Raw genomic sequence first — 14,384 nt, 5'->3', positions numbered from 1 at the left:
TGGTGGGTTGTTTCATTGAAGCCGACCTTAAGCACTGAGATCTGTATGTGTGATTTAAGAATCAGCTACTACCATGCATTGGGCCCGAAACCAATGGACCCTCTCGACTTCTTATTCACCCTAGTTCTCCGTCCAGGAGTTGCAAGTAGTTTCTGGTGTTTGTAGCCTACTGGAGGCCGTGGACAGCGCTGACCGTAGGGGTGGGCTGTGATGCGGTAGGTACGTGGCCGGGTGTACCGAATACCCGTTAGGTATCTCGGGAACCCTGTTCACATCGTTCGGGGCCGTATGGGAAACCTCGGCCGGACTCCCTGCGGATGGAACCTGAATAGGCGATAAACCTGGACTGGAGGCTTAGGTGATTAGGTAGGTCGTGGCCGACACCCACGTTGGGCTTCCGCTTGAAGGTTGCCGAGTACATGTCGTGTAAACGACGATAAGTGGTGAGAGCGTGTATGAAGAAGTACACCCCTGCAGGGTTAACATGATCTATTCGAATAGCCGCGTCCGCGGTAAAGGACTACTTGGTTGCCTATACAGTTCATAGACAAGTAAATGGAAACTATTAAAAGCCTCAAGATAAGTGTGAGTGCCGAGGATGGCTCTTCCGTAGGAAGACGGAGGTGGATCCTCGGTAGTGTATTGAAGTGGTGAATAGTGGACTCGTGTGCGCAAAACTATTTCAAGTTGGAGTATCGTAGGATAGTCTAGCCATGAGTCAAAGCTGGCTTGCTGCAATAACTCCACCAACCCTTCTTGATACTATGCATGTATGTAGGATCTGATGTAAGTCTTGCTGAGTACCTTTGTACTCATGTTGCTATAATCTACATTTTTACAGAAGACGCTGCAACCCCTTCTGATGGGTTCTATGTAGACGTTGACATCAACGAGTAGGCTAAAGACCCAGGTGGTGACCCTGAGCTTGTGATGGACCACGTAGTATAGTTAGGCTTCCAAGCCTCTTTTATTTTACTAGTTGTCTGTACCCAGACAAAGTACTTCCGCTGTTGGCTTGTATGACTGTATGATTTGTATGTTGGGTCGTGAGACCCGTACCTGTGTGTATGATATGTATGGCTCCCTGAGCCTTAAATAAAGTACTTGTGTCATAGAGTCATGTTGTGATGCTTCGTTGTATTTGCACATATCGAGCATATTGTGTGTATGATTGAAATGCTTGGTATGTGTGGGATCTGACCATCTAGTTGTTTATCTTTAGTAGCCTCTCTTACCGGGAAATGTCTCCTAGTGTTACCGCTGAGCCATGGTAGCTTGCTACTGCTCTGGAACACTTAGGCTGGCCGGCATGTGTCCTTCTTCGTTCCTGTGTCTGTCCCTTCGGGGAAATGTCACGCTTTGAGTACCGGAGTCCTGTTAGCCCGCTACAGCCCGGTTTACCGGAGTCCTGCTAGCCCAGTGCTACAGCCCGGACCCACTTGCTGATGACCGACACGTTCGAAGCTGGGTCATGGATGCCTGTCCCTGTAAGTCTGTGCCACTTCGGGTTTACGACTAGTCATGTCAGCCCGGGCTCTTTATCATATGGATGCTAGCGACACTATCATATACGTGAGCCAAAAGGCGCAAACGGTCCCGGGCAAAGGTAAGGCGACACCCGTGGGAATACCGTGCGTGAGGCCGCAAAGTGATATGAAGTGTTACCGGCTAGATCGATGTGACATCGAGTCGGGGTCCTGACAGTTCCACATACGGCGGCTCAGGACGACGACTTAGCAGGGTCGGCGGCTCAGAGCGGCCACGTGAAAATCAAAGTTGCCTCGAAAATTTGATTACGTCCCTTTGATTGCTCAATGACGCGGGGACTAAATTCCTGTTGGCCTCTTGCATATCGGCAGATTGCCCGACGACGGCGATAGACAAGTTGTAACCCTAATTTTCTTGAACCTTAAACCTCATAGATCTAAAATCTGGACTGATCCACTTGAAGTTGATGCAAACCCTTCCAAACCGGCTCATTCGAAAAATTGCAAACTTCTCGATCCCTGAAAAGATCCCTCCAAGAACTCAACACCACCGTGCGCGGGCCCCGCGGTGGGCGCCAACTGTCATGGAATTAACACGGCAGATGTCCTTAGTGTCAGGACTTAGTCGCGAGGCTAACGCATCTATGCGGTAGCTTGAGAGGGGTTGATCGGGACGAGAGACGCAACACGCAAGACAAGGATTTAGACAGCTTCGGGCCCCGGGAAACATCATCCGGAATAGCCCTACATGCTGTTTGAGGCTAGGTCTCACTATGCTCATGAGGGAGTCGCCGTAAACCGGCTCTCCTCTAGTTGTGTCTAGCCCTAGAGATTGTTTCTTGTTGCTTCTTTGGGGAGCCCTGCCCCTCCTTATATAAGTTAGAGGGGCGGGTTACATGTGAAGTCCAAATAGGATTGGACTAGCCTATCTTCTACTACAAGCCGGATACAAGTCCGGGTCTTGATTCCTTGTGAGGGAGATATTCCTCACGCCTTTCCTCTTAAGCCGGCCTACCATAACGTAAGCCGGCCTTCTGGGCCTTGAGCCTCCTGGGCCCCCAGCTCTTGTCGCTCCTCTGATCCGCTTGCCAGGTCATCGATAAGTCGCCAGGCTCGGGCGGGTCACTTAGTGAGTCGTCCAGTCAGGGCGGGTCATTGGTTTGTCAGTTACACCGCGGGGTATATCCCCGATACTTACCATTCTATGGATTTTCCAGTAACAAACTTATTAATGTATATACTTGAGTGATCATTTATGGAACTGACAAACTGTTTCCCTGTGCTCGGTTACCCCTTACTTTTGCTTTATTTATTCAGTCTTCCGAATGATAACCGAGCAGCAGGTTGGTTTGTTAGTATCTCCAGTGAAGGGGACTGCCAACTGGGCTTGGTTCCAGGCCTCACCATTTTGGGATGCCTCCCTGAGAAACTTGTTTTTTCGATCCCTACCTTGAAAAACTTAACGTTGTCGAGAAAAATAATTATTTAAAATATTTAGCATATCATAAGTTTTGAGAAGTTTGCAGAACTAATGCTTTGGTAACAAGAGACTTAACGTCTGTCCGTGTAGGGTTATAATGGCAGCCAACTTTGGGACACAACTTTCACTGTTCAAGCCATTGTAGCTGCCAATCTTATTGAAGAGTTTGGTCCTACCTTAAACTAGCACATGAATACATTAAGAATTCACAGGTACATGCTCCTTTTTTTTATCAACTATAGGTGAATATTTGGCCAATTTCCGTACTTATAAATGGCAATTTTTGTATGAAAGGTTCTTGATGACTCTCCTGGAGAGCAGAAAGACTGGTACCGGCACATATCTAAAGGTGCATGGTCATACTCTACGGCTGATCATGGTTGGCCTATATCGGACTGCACTGCAGAAGGACTAAAGGTGAATTTTGTCCAAACATTACTTATAAGGGTTATCCTAACTCAATATTTCGCTCCCGTTTGGTAGTGAATCGGTTTCTCAAGGAAACAGTTTCTAGTTTTTGAAAAACTAAGAAACCCTTTTTCTGGTCTCTGGATAGAAATCAAGAAATGTTCCTAATTCTATCTTAAGAAATTGTTTTTGATTGGTGTGATTTCTTGGTTTCTCTCTAGAAACTGGAACCATAATGTGACATCCTGGCTTAATAGGAATGATAGGCTACTTATATCAACAAGGTGCACCTTCTTTTTCGGAAGCCCATCTTCAAAGAACTTCAAAGTTAAGCATGTTTGGCTTGAAGCAATTTGAGGATGGGTGACCGACTGGAAAGTTGATCCCAGGTGCGCACGATGGAGGACAAAGTGCGCAGAAAAAATTAGTGTTGGTCTGTGGGGTCAGTCTAGATTCCACCAGGCCTAATGGTCAGGGACCGGTGGTTATGGCCGGAGCGTTACACATAAACCTCGCAAACATGCCTGAGAGGAAAACCGAAACTGTATACAAGCAAATAAAAAAAAATAACTTCAAATGAAAGCTATACCGAAACATGGGAGGAGGAAAAGGTATAGAAGACAATCGAGCGAAGACAACAAAAAACAGGTTTCAGACTTTGTTTGATTCTATTAGTTTGCATGAGGAGATAATCACCTAATCCTCTTTTCCATGCCTGAAAATTAGGTTATCTATTTCCAAAAATACATATTTCTTTGCTTCCACATTTTCCATGCTGCAATATGAAGACTTCCATGAAGAACGAGAGCTGCTTGTCCCTTATAGCTGTTTACATCATGCTAAAAGAGTTAATCCTGAAGTCACTCAAAAAAAATCCTGAAGTAGTTTTAATACTTTTGCTGTTTTTTTCGATAAAGGCAATATATTAATATCAAGTAGATACTAATTATACCCAGCCTTTGCAATAATGTAATGTCAAGAGCTGAGTCTAGACATTAAGGATGCACACAGCCAAAAAAAAAGAAAAAAGGCCATGTCGAGATAGAAAACACCTTGTAGCAGGAACATCCACCACCAATGGCAACACCTGGACTTTGAAAAGGTTCTCCAAAGATGATGCCTCCGTGAAGAGAACAGTGCACTAGCACCGTCGTCGCCCAATCTTGAGTTTTCACTCCGGAGAAAGACAACGCAATCTCAGAACCAGGACAATTCTCCCGCTAAACCTTGTGTGACAACTTTGAGTTGATTTGGACCATTCCAATTCCTACACGAAGCTCCTGGAATGGAACTCGCCCTAGTTCCTTTTGTAGGATGTCTATGACCTGGTCCTTCGTGCCCAAAAAGTCAACATTGATGCTTGTACAATACCTTCTTGAGGCATAGAACTTGCCTTCTTCTTCGGCGACGACGAATCTGGGAGCCTAAATCACATATACCACATCCTTGAGCATGCCGTTGAGGAACGCTGGCTTAAGTTCATGTGATGGATGGACCACCCCTCCTAGGCAGCCAGGCGAGCAGCAGTCGCACGCATCTTGTTCGAGATGCGTGCCAGGCGCGAGCACTTAGTCAAAGTCAATGCCAGCCTGCTGCATGTATCCCTTGGCGACGTGGCATGCTTTTTGCTTGATCACCGCGCCCACCTCTTTCTTCTTCAGCTTGAAGACCCAGTTCAGCCCAATCAGCCGATTGGTCAACGAGCTCCCAAGTGCGATTCTTCTCGATTGAGTTCATCTCCTCACTCGATGCCAACCAAGCATCATCGTAGGACTCCTTCGCGTAAGAGATTAGCTCGCCAGCACATGCCAAGTGAAGTTTGCTGTCGTCCAACATTAGCGGTGCATGGCCTGTACGAGTTGCATCTCCTAGAATGTTGTTGACGATAGCGGACTAGCGTGTTGGCGCGGTGCGGGTCGAGATAGTCTTCATCATTCAGCGGTGCCTACACAAACTCTGGTGCTGCTGCAGGTGAAGGGGCGTTGAGAGGTATCAAAGGTTGGGGCGTAGGGGATGCTACTGTACCGATAGGAGGTGGAGATCCCCGCAGGTACCTCTTCGTTCACTGCCTATGTGATGATGAATTCGCAGGTTGGAGCAGCAAGTGCCGGCTTCTGCCGCCCAATCCCAGTTGGCGCCCTTGTCGAAGATGGCGTCACGGGTCAAATGCACACGCACGCATGGTAACCCTTGATGTTGTCGTCATAGACGATGAAGACCATGGCAGTGATGTGGTCATTGAGGTTCTGTAGGTTAGGGCGCACGTCATTCAAGTACACCACACCTGAAGGAGAAAATGTAGTGAGTCGCCGTCTTGCGGCCGTGCCAAGCCTCAAAGGGTGTCTTCCCGGTAGGACTCTTTGTGGGTGCACGGTTGAGAAGGTACACCACCGTGTTTACTTCCTCCCCCCATAACTCAGCTGGAAGACAACTCTGCTTGAGCGTGAAGTGGCGACCACGTATGGTTTCGGAGCTTTACAATCCCACTTTTTAGGGTGAGTATAGCACGGAGAAGTGCCGCTGGACTCCACTCTCTTCGCAGTAGCGTGCGAACTTTGCCAAGGTGAATTTGTCATCATTGTCCGTGCGGAAGACGTGCAACTATTGCCTAGACCTGTTTTCTACGGCCGCCTTGATCTACATGGTGGTAGCTAATGTGTCGCTCTTCGTGGCTGGGAGAATCACCCACAGGAAGCTAGTGGTATTGTTAACCAACAATAGAAAGAAGCGCTGCCCTCCTGGTGTCACCGGCATGATAGTGCTGCAAATGTCATTGTGGACAAGGTCGACGTGATCATTGACACGGAAGTTCGCTTGTTTGGGGAAGGACGAACAGCAACGATGCTTAATAGTGATGCAAACGTGAAACGTCATATAACTATCCAACGTGCTCTAGCTCTAGCAAGCCATAGACTGTGTCCTGGCGCGCCCTGCGGCGCAGCGCCTCGAAGTTTAGGCGGCCGAAGTGGTCATGCCAAAGCCATGCATCGCCATTGTGGTGAGCAGGTAGATTAAACGAGCCAAGTGGAGGTGCATCATGTACAGGCGATTGACGCCTCGACTGATCGAGCCATGAGGCAGCGCTGTTGATCCTAGATGAAAAGTAGCCCATCCTCGATTAGCACCTTGGAGCTGCTCTCGTCCAGTTGCTCGACGGAGATGATAGAGTTCTTCAAGCACGGGATCTAGTACACCCCGGTGAGCCTTGTGTTCTCCCTGCATCGCCCCGCACCCTTAGATGCTGACAATTGATCCATCTCCAAACCAGACGGACCCGTGATAACTAAGTCAAGCTCAGAGAAGATGTCTGGTCGGCCCATCATGTGGTTTGTCGCGCCGATGTTGAGGTACCAACCCTCCAGGCGTTGGGCATCATCAATGGTCCAAGGAACACCCGAGCATCGGTCGTCGAGGTGAACTTGGCTTTGCGAAGGCTTTGGCGTGATGGAGAGCGCACAATCTTGTGCCATGATCAGCGTAGGGCGTGATGGAGAGCACACAATCCTATGCCATGAGCAGAGTAGGCACTGTGGACGTCGTCTTTCTCCTTGGCCAGATTGACCTACTCACGCTTGGGCTGGCGGCAGTCCTTGGCCCAGTTGCTATAGTGGCCACAATTTAGGCACCATCCTTCAAATTGTTGCCTCCACCACCTCCCTTATTCCTTGGTTGATAGCCATAGCCACCGCTCTTGGTGGCCTTAGGACCTCCTTCCTTGGCCTGATGCTCCTTGCAGCGTGCAAGCCACTGCTCCTCTGCGAGCCGCAACATGCCATGCCTCAGTGTAGACCGATCCTTTGTCACCTTTAGTCCTCCAACCACCTCTTCGATGGACTGCGTCGAGAGGTTGAGAAGAGTCTCGATAGCTATAGCAATCTGCGTGTATTTGGAAGGAACAACATGCAGAAATTTCCCTACTACTTTCGACTCGATCGTTTCTCCGAGCGTGCCGATAGGCGATAGGGTGATGAGATGAGAGTGAGAGGCGCGACTGAGAGGTGCAGCGCGAAGTCATCGATGGTTTCTCGTCGCAGAACAAGATCGACTTGAACTCCTTCAGCTGCTGCGCCTCGGCCTTCTGGACATAATCGCCACTGACGCCCATCACCTTTATCGCGTCCCAACTCCCAAGCCTCCTTGGCACTCGCCTTGATAGCAAGCTTTGGCATCATGTCCACAGGTACAGCATGGAGGATGGCCTCCAGTGCCATGCGAGTCTTCTTGGAAGTCCGCATTGCCGAGCTCCACCATGTCCCATAGACCATGAGCCTTTAGCATGACTTTCATGAGCAGGCTCATGTCGCCATAGTTCATCCGCGTGAGCGCCGGGTACTTGGCCAACCCACCAACCTACTTGATCACCCGCTTGACTCGCACCTCACAGCCATCGACGTCTCGGTGCAAACCACGGAGCGGATGCGGTGATATGGAGCGACGGCGGTTGCGCCTTAGAGACTCATAGACGGACCTCTTAGTGGAACAAGCATGTCTCCAGGAGCTTTGGCACATGCTCTGAATACCAAATGTTAGAAAAACACACAGGCTTATTTTTGACGCTCTGCACAAACGGTGGATATTGGGGCTGCTTGAGCTGGAGGCCTGGAGCTTGCTGGTGTTCTACTCCTCTATTTATAGGAAAGGATTACAAGGCAGAAGCGCTAGTGGCTTGTTTGCTAAGCTAAAGACTTGATTTAGACTTGGGACTTGCATCCTAAGGAAACTTTTTACATCACAAGGGGAAGCTATCAGGAAGCTTACACAAGGTTTATGCTAACATAGCTCTCTCAGGTTGAAGTGTGTTCTTTAGCATTCATGTGCTGGTATGCTTGAATATAGGCCTAAGCACACCATAATGATTATTTGCTTATATATTTTCATTGTTGCCTTTTCTTTTACCTGCAGGCCTCATTATTGTTAGCGAAGATTTCTCCACAAGTTGTAGGAGATCCTCTGGAAGATAATAGGCTTTATGATGCTCTCAATTGTTTGATGTCTTATATGGTAGGCATCTTTGGACTTTCTTTTTTATAGAGAGGACCCGGATTTCATTCCTTACTAGCAACATAATGCATCTTTGGACTTTTTGTCAATTGTAGATTTGTAGCTACTGAATTAGTTTTTCCCGGCAGAATGGTAACTGTGAGATTAAAAACTTCAGTTACATACATCATGGAAATATTCACTGAGCCCTATAGATAATAGTACTGGGATAATAAAGCTTTTCATATTTTCCATAACAGCAGTTAGGTAAATGCAAATAGGTTACCTCTGTTTTTAAGTTTCTTCATGCCTTTAAGACAAGGGCTGCTAACGTAGCAAAATGTCATGGAAAATGACGGCTATGTATGTTCATCTTCTGTTGATTATTGAAATGGTCACAGAATGTCGAATATGGTAGTTGTCTCCTTGAAATGGCAGCAACACACTTATATTCGGTATGGATGAAATCAAGTTTTCGTTGCCAGCAGTTTCTGTTTGATTTCACTATTTCTTCTATTTATATATGTTTGAAATATCTGATGCATATTCATTATAAATTTTTTTGTTAACCTTCACAGAATGATAATGGCGGTTTTGCATCATATGAACTCACAAGGGCTTATACCTGGCTGGAGGTGAGCAGTGAACTCTTTTCAGGACCCTTGTTTACTTGTTTGTCATGTCTAAGCGCGGCAGTGCTGTAAATCAATTTTTGATGTGCTAGCATCAAAACTGGGGAGTTACCCTTCTCTTTTGTACTTTTTGAAGTAATTGGTACCGTAGAATGCCGAAGGCCAAGTCCATCAGGTTGCTTGTAAACTTCTTAATTATTCAAGTTGAATTGAATACAAATTTCCTTGTCACTTCAGTTAGATTCTTGCAAAGTTCAAAAATAGAACTAAACAATATTCATTTAAGCTCCAACTCATTTATCTAATGTTGAATATGTTACTTCCATACTGAGACACTTCATTGAAATCATCCAGATTATTAATCCCTCTGAGACCTTTGGGGACATTGTGACTGATTACCCGTAAGATACAATATCTCTTCAATCATCAATCCTTAGCGCTAATTGTCATGTGTGAAACAAACTGAATAATGCAACACTCAATTGGCAGGTATGTTGAATGTACATCAGCAGCAATCCAAGCTTTGACATTATTCAGAGAGTTCTACCCTGGGCACCTCAGGAAAGAGGTGGACAACTGTATCAGCAAAGCTGCTAATTTCATTGAGTCTATTAAAAAAAGTGACGGTTCATGGTTAGTATTTGGGCATTAAACATGCTTTTTATAATACGGTGCATCCAGATAGTTACAGGTAAAAAAGGGTCTACTTTAGCTGATTTGGAGCTGCTCAAGGAAAGTGCCAACGGAACGTTCCAACCTTGTCGTTTGACTTGGTTGGTTTTGCTGATTTTGCAGTCTAATTAGTTGGTCATATCAGTTTTAAGACTTTTATATTATTTATCCTTATTCACATATTGAGTTGGTCCTCCTGTACTGTTCTGAAAAAAGAATACCACTACTAAATGCATATAATTAACATTGATGTTCTCTATTTTTCTCCAACAGTTATGGTTCTTGGGCTGTTTGTTTCACCTACGGCACTTGGTTTGGAGTGAAGGGATTAACTGCTGTTTTTTTTTTTTGGAAAAGGGGACGCGCCCCAGCCTCTGCATCAGAAAGATGCATACGGCTCATATTATTAAAAGGATAAACCAGTAGCATAGTACCGAAAGGTCATAGTAGCAACTATAACAAAATCTGTAAATAAGAAAAGCCCAAAGCCACAACCGGCTGGCAAAACAATAGGATCACTACATGTCTATCCTATTACATGACCGCCATCCAAACCGGTTGAAAATATCCCGAGCTACCATCTCCCATCGGGTAGACGCAGTAACCAAACGCTCCCTGGCCTCCGTCGGAGTGAGTAGCGACCACATACGGATGAACGCCGTGGCCCTGAAGATAACCTGCAAAAAGTGAATGTTTGTTGATCGGTTAAAGACTAAGTCATTTCTGCAATTCCATATTGCCCACAAAAGTGCACAAACGCCAACCCGAATGTGTCTTGCAATGTCAGAATCCACCCCATCTAGCCATGTTCCAAATAACATACTAATAGAGGTGGGCTGACTAATATTAAAAGCAATATGAACCACCGCCACAGAATCTTAGCCAACGGGCAATCGAGAAAGAGGTGTTTGATGTTTTCAGAATGATCACAGAAGCTACATCGAGACGGACCTACCCAATTACGTTTTGCAAGGTTATCCTTAGTCAGAATGACTTGTTTATGCACAAACCACATAAACACTTTAATATGTAAGGGTACCTTAACTTGCCAAACATGTAAGGAGGTAGGGATGACAGTAGAGTTAATGACATCCTGATACATTGATTTGACCGAGAACACACCGTTCTTAGTAAGTTTCCAATGCAACTGATCAGGGTGAGAAGACAACCGGACATCCATTAAACGACGAACCAGATGGAGCCAGGCCTCCCAACGATTTCCAACAAGCGTCCGCCTAAAGTTGATATTGAGGGGAACGGATTGTAAAACAGTAGCAACATAGGCACCTTTACGTTGGACTATGTTATACAGAGAAGGATATTGAAGTGCTAGTGGGGTCTCCCCAAGCCACGTATCCTCCCAAAACCTCGTCGTGGTACCATTCCCAACAATAAATTTAGTCTTGTTGAAAAAGATTTGTTTAACTCTCATCAAACCCTTCCAAAAGGGCGAGTCGGAAGGTCTCACAGTCACCTGAGCCAAGGTTTTAGCAAAGAGATATTTATTGCGTAAAATCTGTGCCCAAACTGCTGTTGGTAGGACATTCAAGAATAGTCCTGCAATCAGAAAGGCTTGTGAATTTCTGCTGTCAAAAGAGCTTCATTCCGGTGGTTGGGGAGAAAGCTATCTATCATCTCAAGACCAGGTAATTTTTACAAGTTTCTTCAAAAAAGCCGCCACCTCCCCACTACCAGTATCATGGTTATATTTATGGTCTTTTTTGCTGCATTGTGTGCTACAGTCAAGGTTTCATAGTATTATCTGTATTGGGATTTGATGTTCCTAATTTATGTACTGATGCAGTGAAAACTAAGTTGAGGGAGGAACTCTTTATATTCTGTCTATGCACATTCCAGAATGTTACATTATTTATCTTAAGTGTTCTCTGTCCGTTCTTCCCGCTTTCACCTGACAGAAATGTTGATCAGCTAGTGGCTAAACCAGGGGTAGTGTCACGCCCAGCAACTCATAGGACGAGTTTGTAATCATGATGTTCTAGACTTATGAGGGGTTGAGGGTTGGTACGGAGGTTGTAAGCATGCTCAACACGGAGGGCAAGACCTATACTCCTCGCCTCCCCTGAGCTATCCATGGTAGAGAAATCGAGTGCATAGCACACACACACACACACACACACACACACACACACACACACAGAGAGAGAGAGAGAGAGAGAGAGAGAGAGAGAGAGAGAGAGAGAGAGATAAGGGTAATTCTTTTCTTGCCTTTATTCATCGACGTTGCCTCTTATAGGAGGCAGATTACATTTGGTAAGAACCGTCTAACCAACTCCCTAACAAACCAAATCCCACTGGATACCATTGTGGCAGGGAAGATAAGTTTATTTCTTGCTTAACCAACTGCCACTGACAAACCAATCTCACTGGAAAAAGGCTAATCAATCCAGATCTTTGGAAGGGAAATAAACTAACCAACTCTCTTTTCTCCTGGTTCTTGGCCTATCTGGTACTACTGTGGCGCATCAGGCAAGCCAGCCGTGTGTCACTGCTTTGTCCTGGGTCCTTGTGGCCCTGGTGATGCCTTTTGTATGGAATGCACAGCATGACCTCTCTCGTCTCTCCCCTTCTTTTTAAATAGCTCGTCCTCGACCTTAATTTGTGAGCACCACTGCACTAACCATCTTCTGGCTTATATTCAATCAGGTTTATACCAATCTTGAAGGAAAACGTGCTCATGCAGTGAACACTAGTTGGGCCATGCTGACCCTAATTGATGCTGGACAGGTCTCCTTTGTTTCTATGATTTGCTTTATGGGCTATACAATGTGCTCGTTCATAATGTACTAAAATCTTGTTGGTACAGGCTGCAAGAGATCCATCGCCTCTACATCGAGCAGCCAAGGTTTTGATCAACTTGCAATCAGTGGATGGAGAATTTCCTCAGCAAGTAAGTTGCAGTTTTTCCAAAGAATAAAATTAGTTCATTCTTCCATACAATATTCTCCTTTTAAGTTCCTAAAAAAAATCTCTTTTTAAGGTTTACACTTAAAACGAAATCAAAATATGTGTATGAATATTCAGGCATACACCATATATTCCTGAGAAAGAAAAAATCAGTCTTAGACTCTTAGTACTGATTGATGGATTGTAATCTACTTTTTTTCTGGATCTCTTTCTCGGTTGCACGTCCCACCCTGTTGTCAGTTTGTCACTGCCCAGTGCCCCTAGGTATTTCTCTTATGCACGCCTCGGCAGCGTATCCACGTTGCCCACCACTGCTTCTTAGAGGCCACGGATCTGAGGTCGTGGGGGACCTGCGAGGTGAAATCCTAGAATTAACTGTGTGGAATCATCCACCACAGAGCTACCTCACTAAATGTAGCCTAGTGAGCTCCATTTCACTGTGTTGGGCCCTTGCATGTGCATGAGTGCATCTCATGCGTGTGGCCTCCTTGTGGGCGCTGGAGCTCCGATGAGATCTATCCACACCTAGTCTTGTGAAGCCAAGGTTGGTACATTGGTGTCATCAACATGGGCACCGGGGTACATCGCATGGCCAGCCATGGTCTGGCCGACGGGGGCGGCATCCGCGGATGGTGTAACCTTCTTGAAGGCTTCATCGCGGCGTTCACCCTCCCTCCGTCTTGCTCCGGGTGAAAACTTGATCTACGGGTCGGGCGGTGGCGGCCATCTGAGGTCATTAACTTCTTGGAGGCGCTGCCTTGGAGACCTGGCTTCGTCGTGGGGTATCCGGCACTGTGTATCTTGCCTTGGGTGTGTGTGTTGTGTGTGGTGGTGGTGTGTGTTTGTATCAATTTTGAAGTTGTTATGCGGTGATGGCTTTATCTATAAAGCGGGGGAAATCCTTTTTCGATAAAAAAAAATCTTTCAACTGGTTTTGGATGAAGCGCTCCTTTGAAACCAAGTTCTTAGATGAAGCACTCCTTTTAAACCAAGTTCGAGTTACATCAATACTAACTTGTAATTCATGATTATCTACCATGCACTTTAGTTCATAATCAAGTTCTAGATGTTGAATAACTTTTTGTGTGCATTACACAGGAGATGATAGGAGTGTTCAACAAAAACTGCACCATCAGTAACTCCCAGTACAGGAATATCTTTCCAATTTGGGCTCTGGGAGAGTACCGGTGCCGAGTCTTGGCCCCTGGCAATTAGTACTGGAGCACCAACTGGACAGCACCGCAAGGATTTGGCTGCACCCCAGTTGGGTACGCTTGAAGAGGAGGCTTGGATAAATATTGTGAATCTACTTGTAGCTCTTTGTTCAGGTGCTGGTCTCGTAGTTTCTAATAATGTATCTAGATTGATGGCAATTAATTCAGTTTTAAGCTGTCTTGCATGACATCTTGTTTCGCACATGAGCAATACTAGCAAACATGTCCATGTGTTGCAACAAAAATAAATAATGCTCAAGATCCTCCACAGATGCACACCCTTTATTTTAATATGATGAACAATGGATCAGCTGTGGGTAGGTTCTTTTCGGGTGCGAGTTTGAAATATGAGATATTGTTCTGAGTCAACTTATAGTTCCACTTATTAGTTCATACTAAGATTTCAAAGTAAAATTGAAAAACATAATTATAACAATTTTAGACTTGAATGCAAGAGTTTTTTTAATAAAAGAAAAATAAATAACACAATAAATAAATTTAAAGTAACAACAACGTCAAGCGGATTAACCTGAATTAACAGTGGCATCAAGACACCTCTATTTGTTTGTGTTAGGTAAGATTAATT

General features: G+C 45.5%; 1 pseudogene; it reads left to right on the top strand.

Annotated features, from left to right (window-relative positions):
* LOC123041723 (cycloartenol synthase-like) overlaps positions 1 to 14,070 on the top strand; it is a 36,213-nt pseudogene extending 22,143 nt beyond the window's left edge.
* Positions 14,071 to 14,384: the final 314 nt, after the last annotated feature.

The sequence above is a fragment of the Triticum aestivum genome, chromosome 2B (genome assembly GCF_018294505.1).
Source record: "Triticum aestivum cultivar Chinese Spring chromosome 2B, IWGSC CS RefSeq v2.1, whole genome shotgun sequence".
Lineage (NCBI taxonomy): Eukaryota > Viridiplantae > Streptophyta > Magnoliopsida > Poales > Poaceae > Triticum > Triticum aestivum.
Note: the sequence above shows the minus strand (reverse complement) of the source record. Positions and strands in the feature narration are given on the sequence as shown.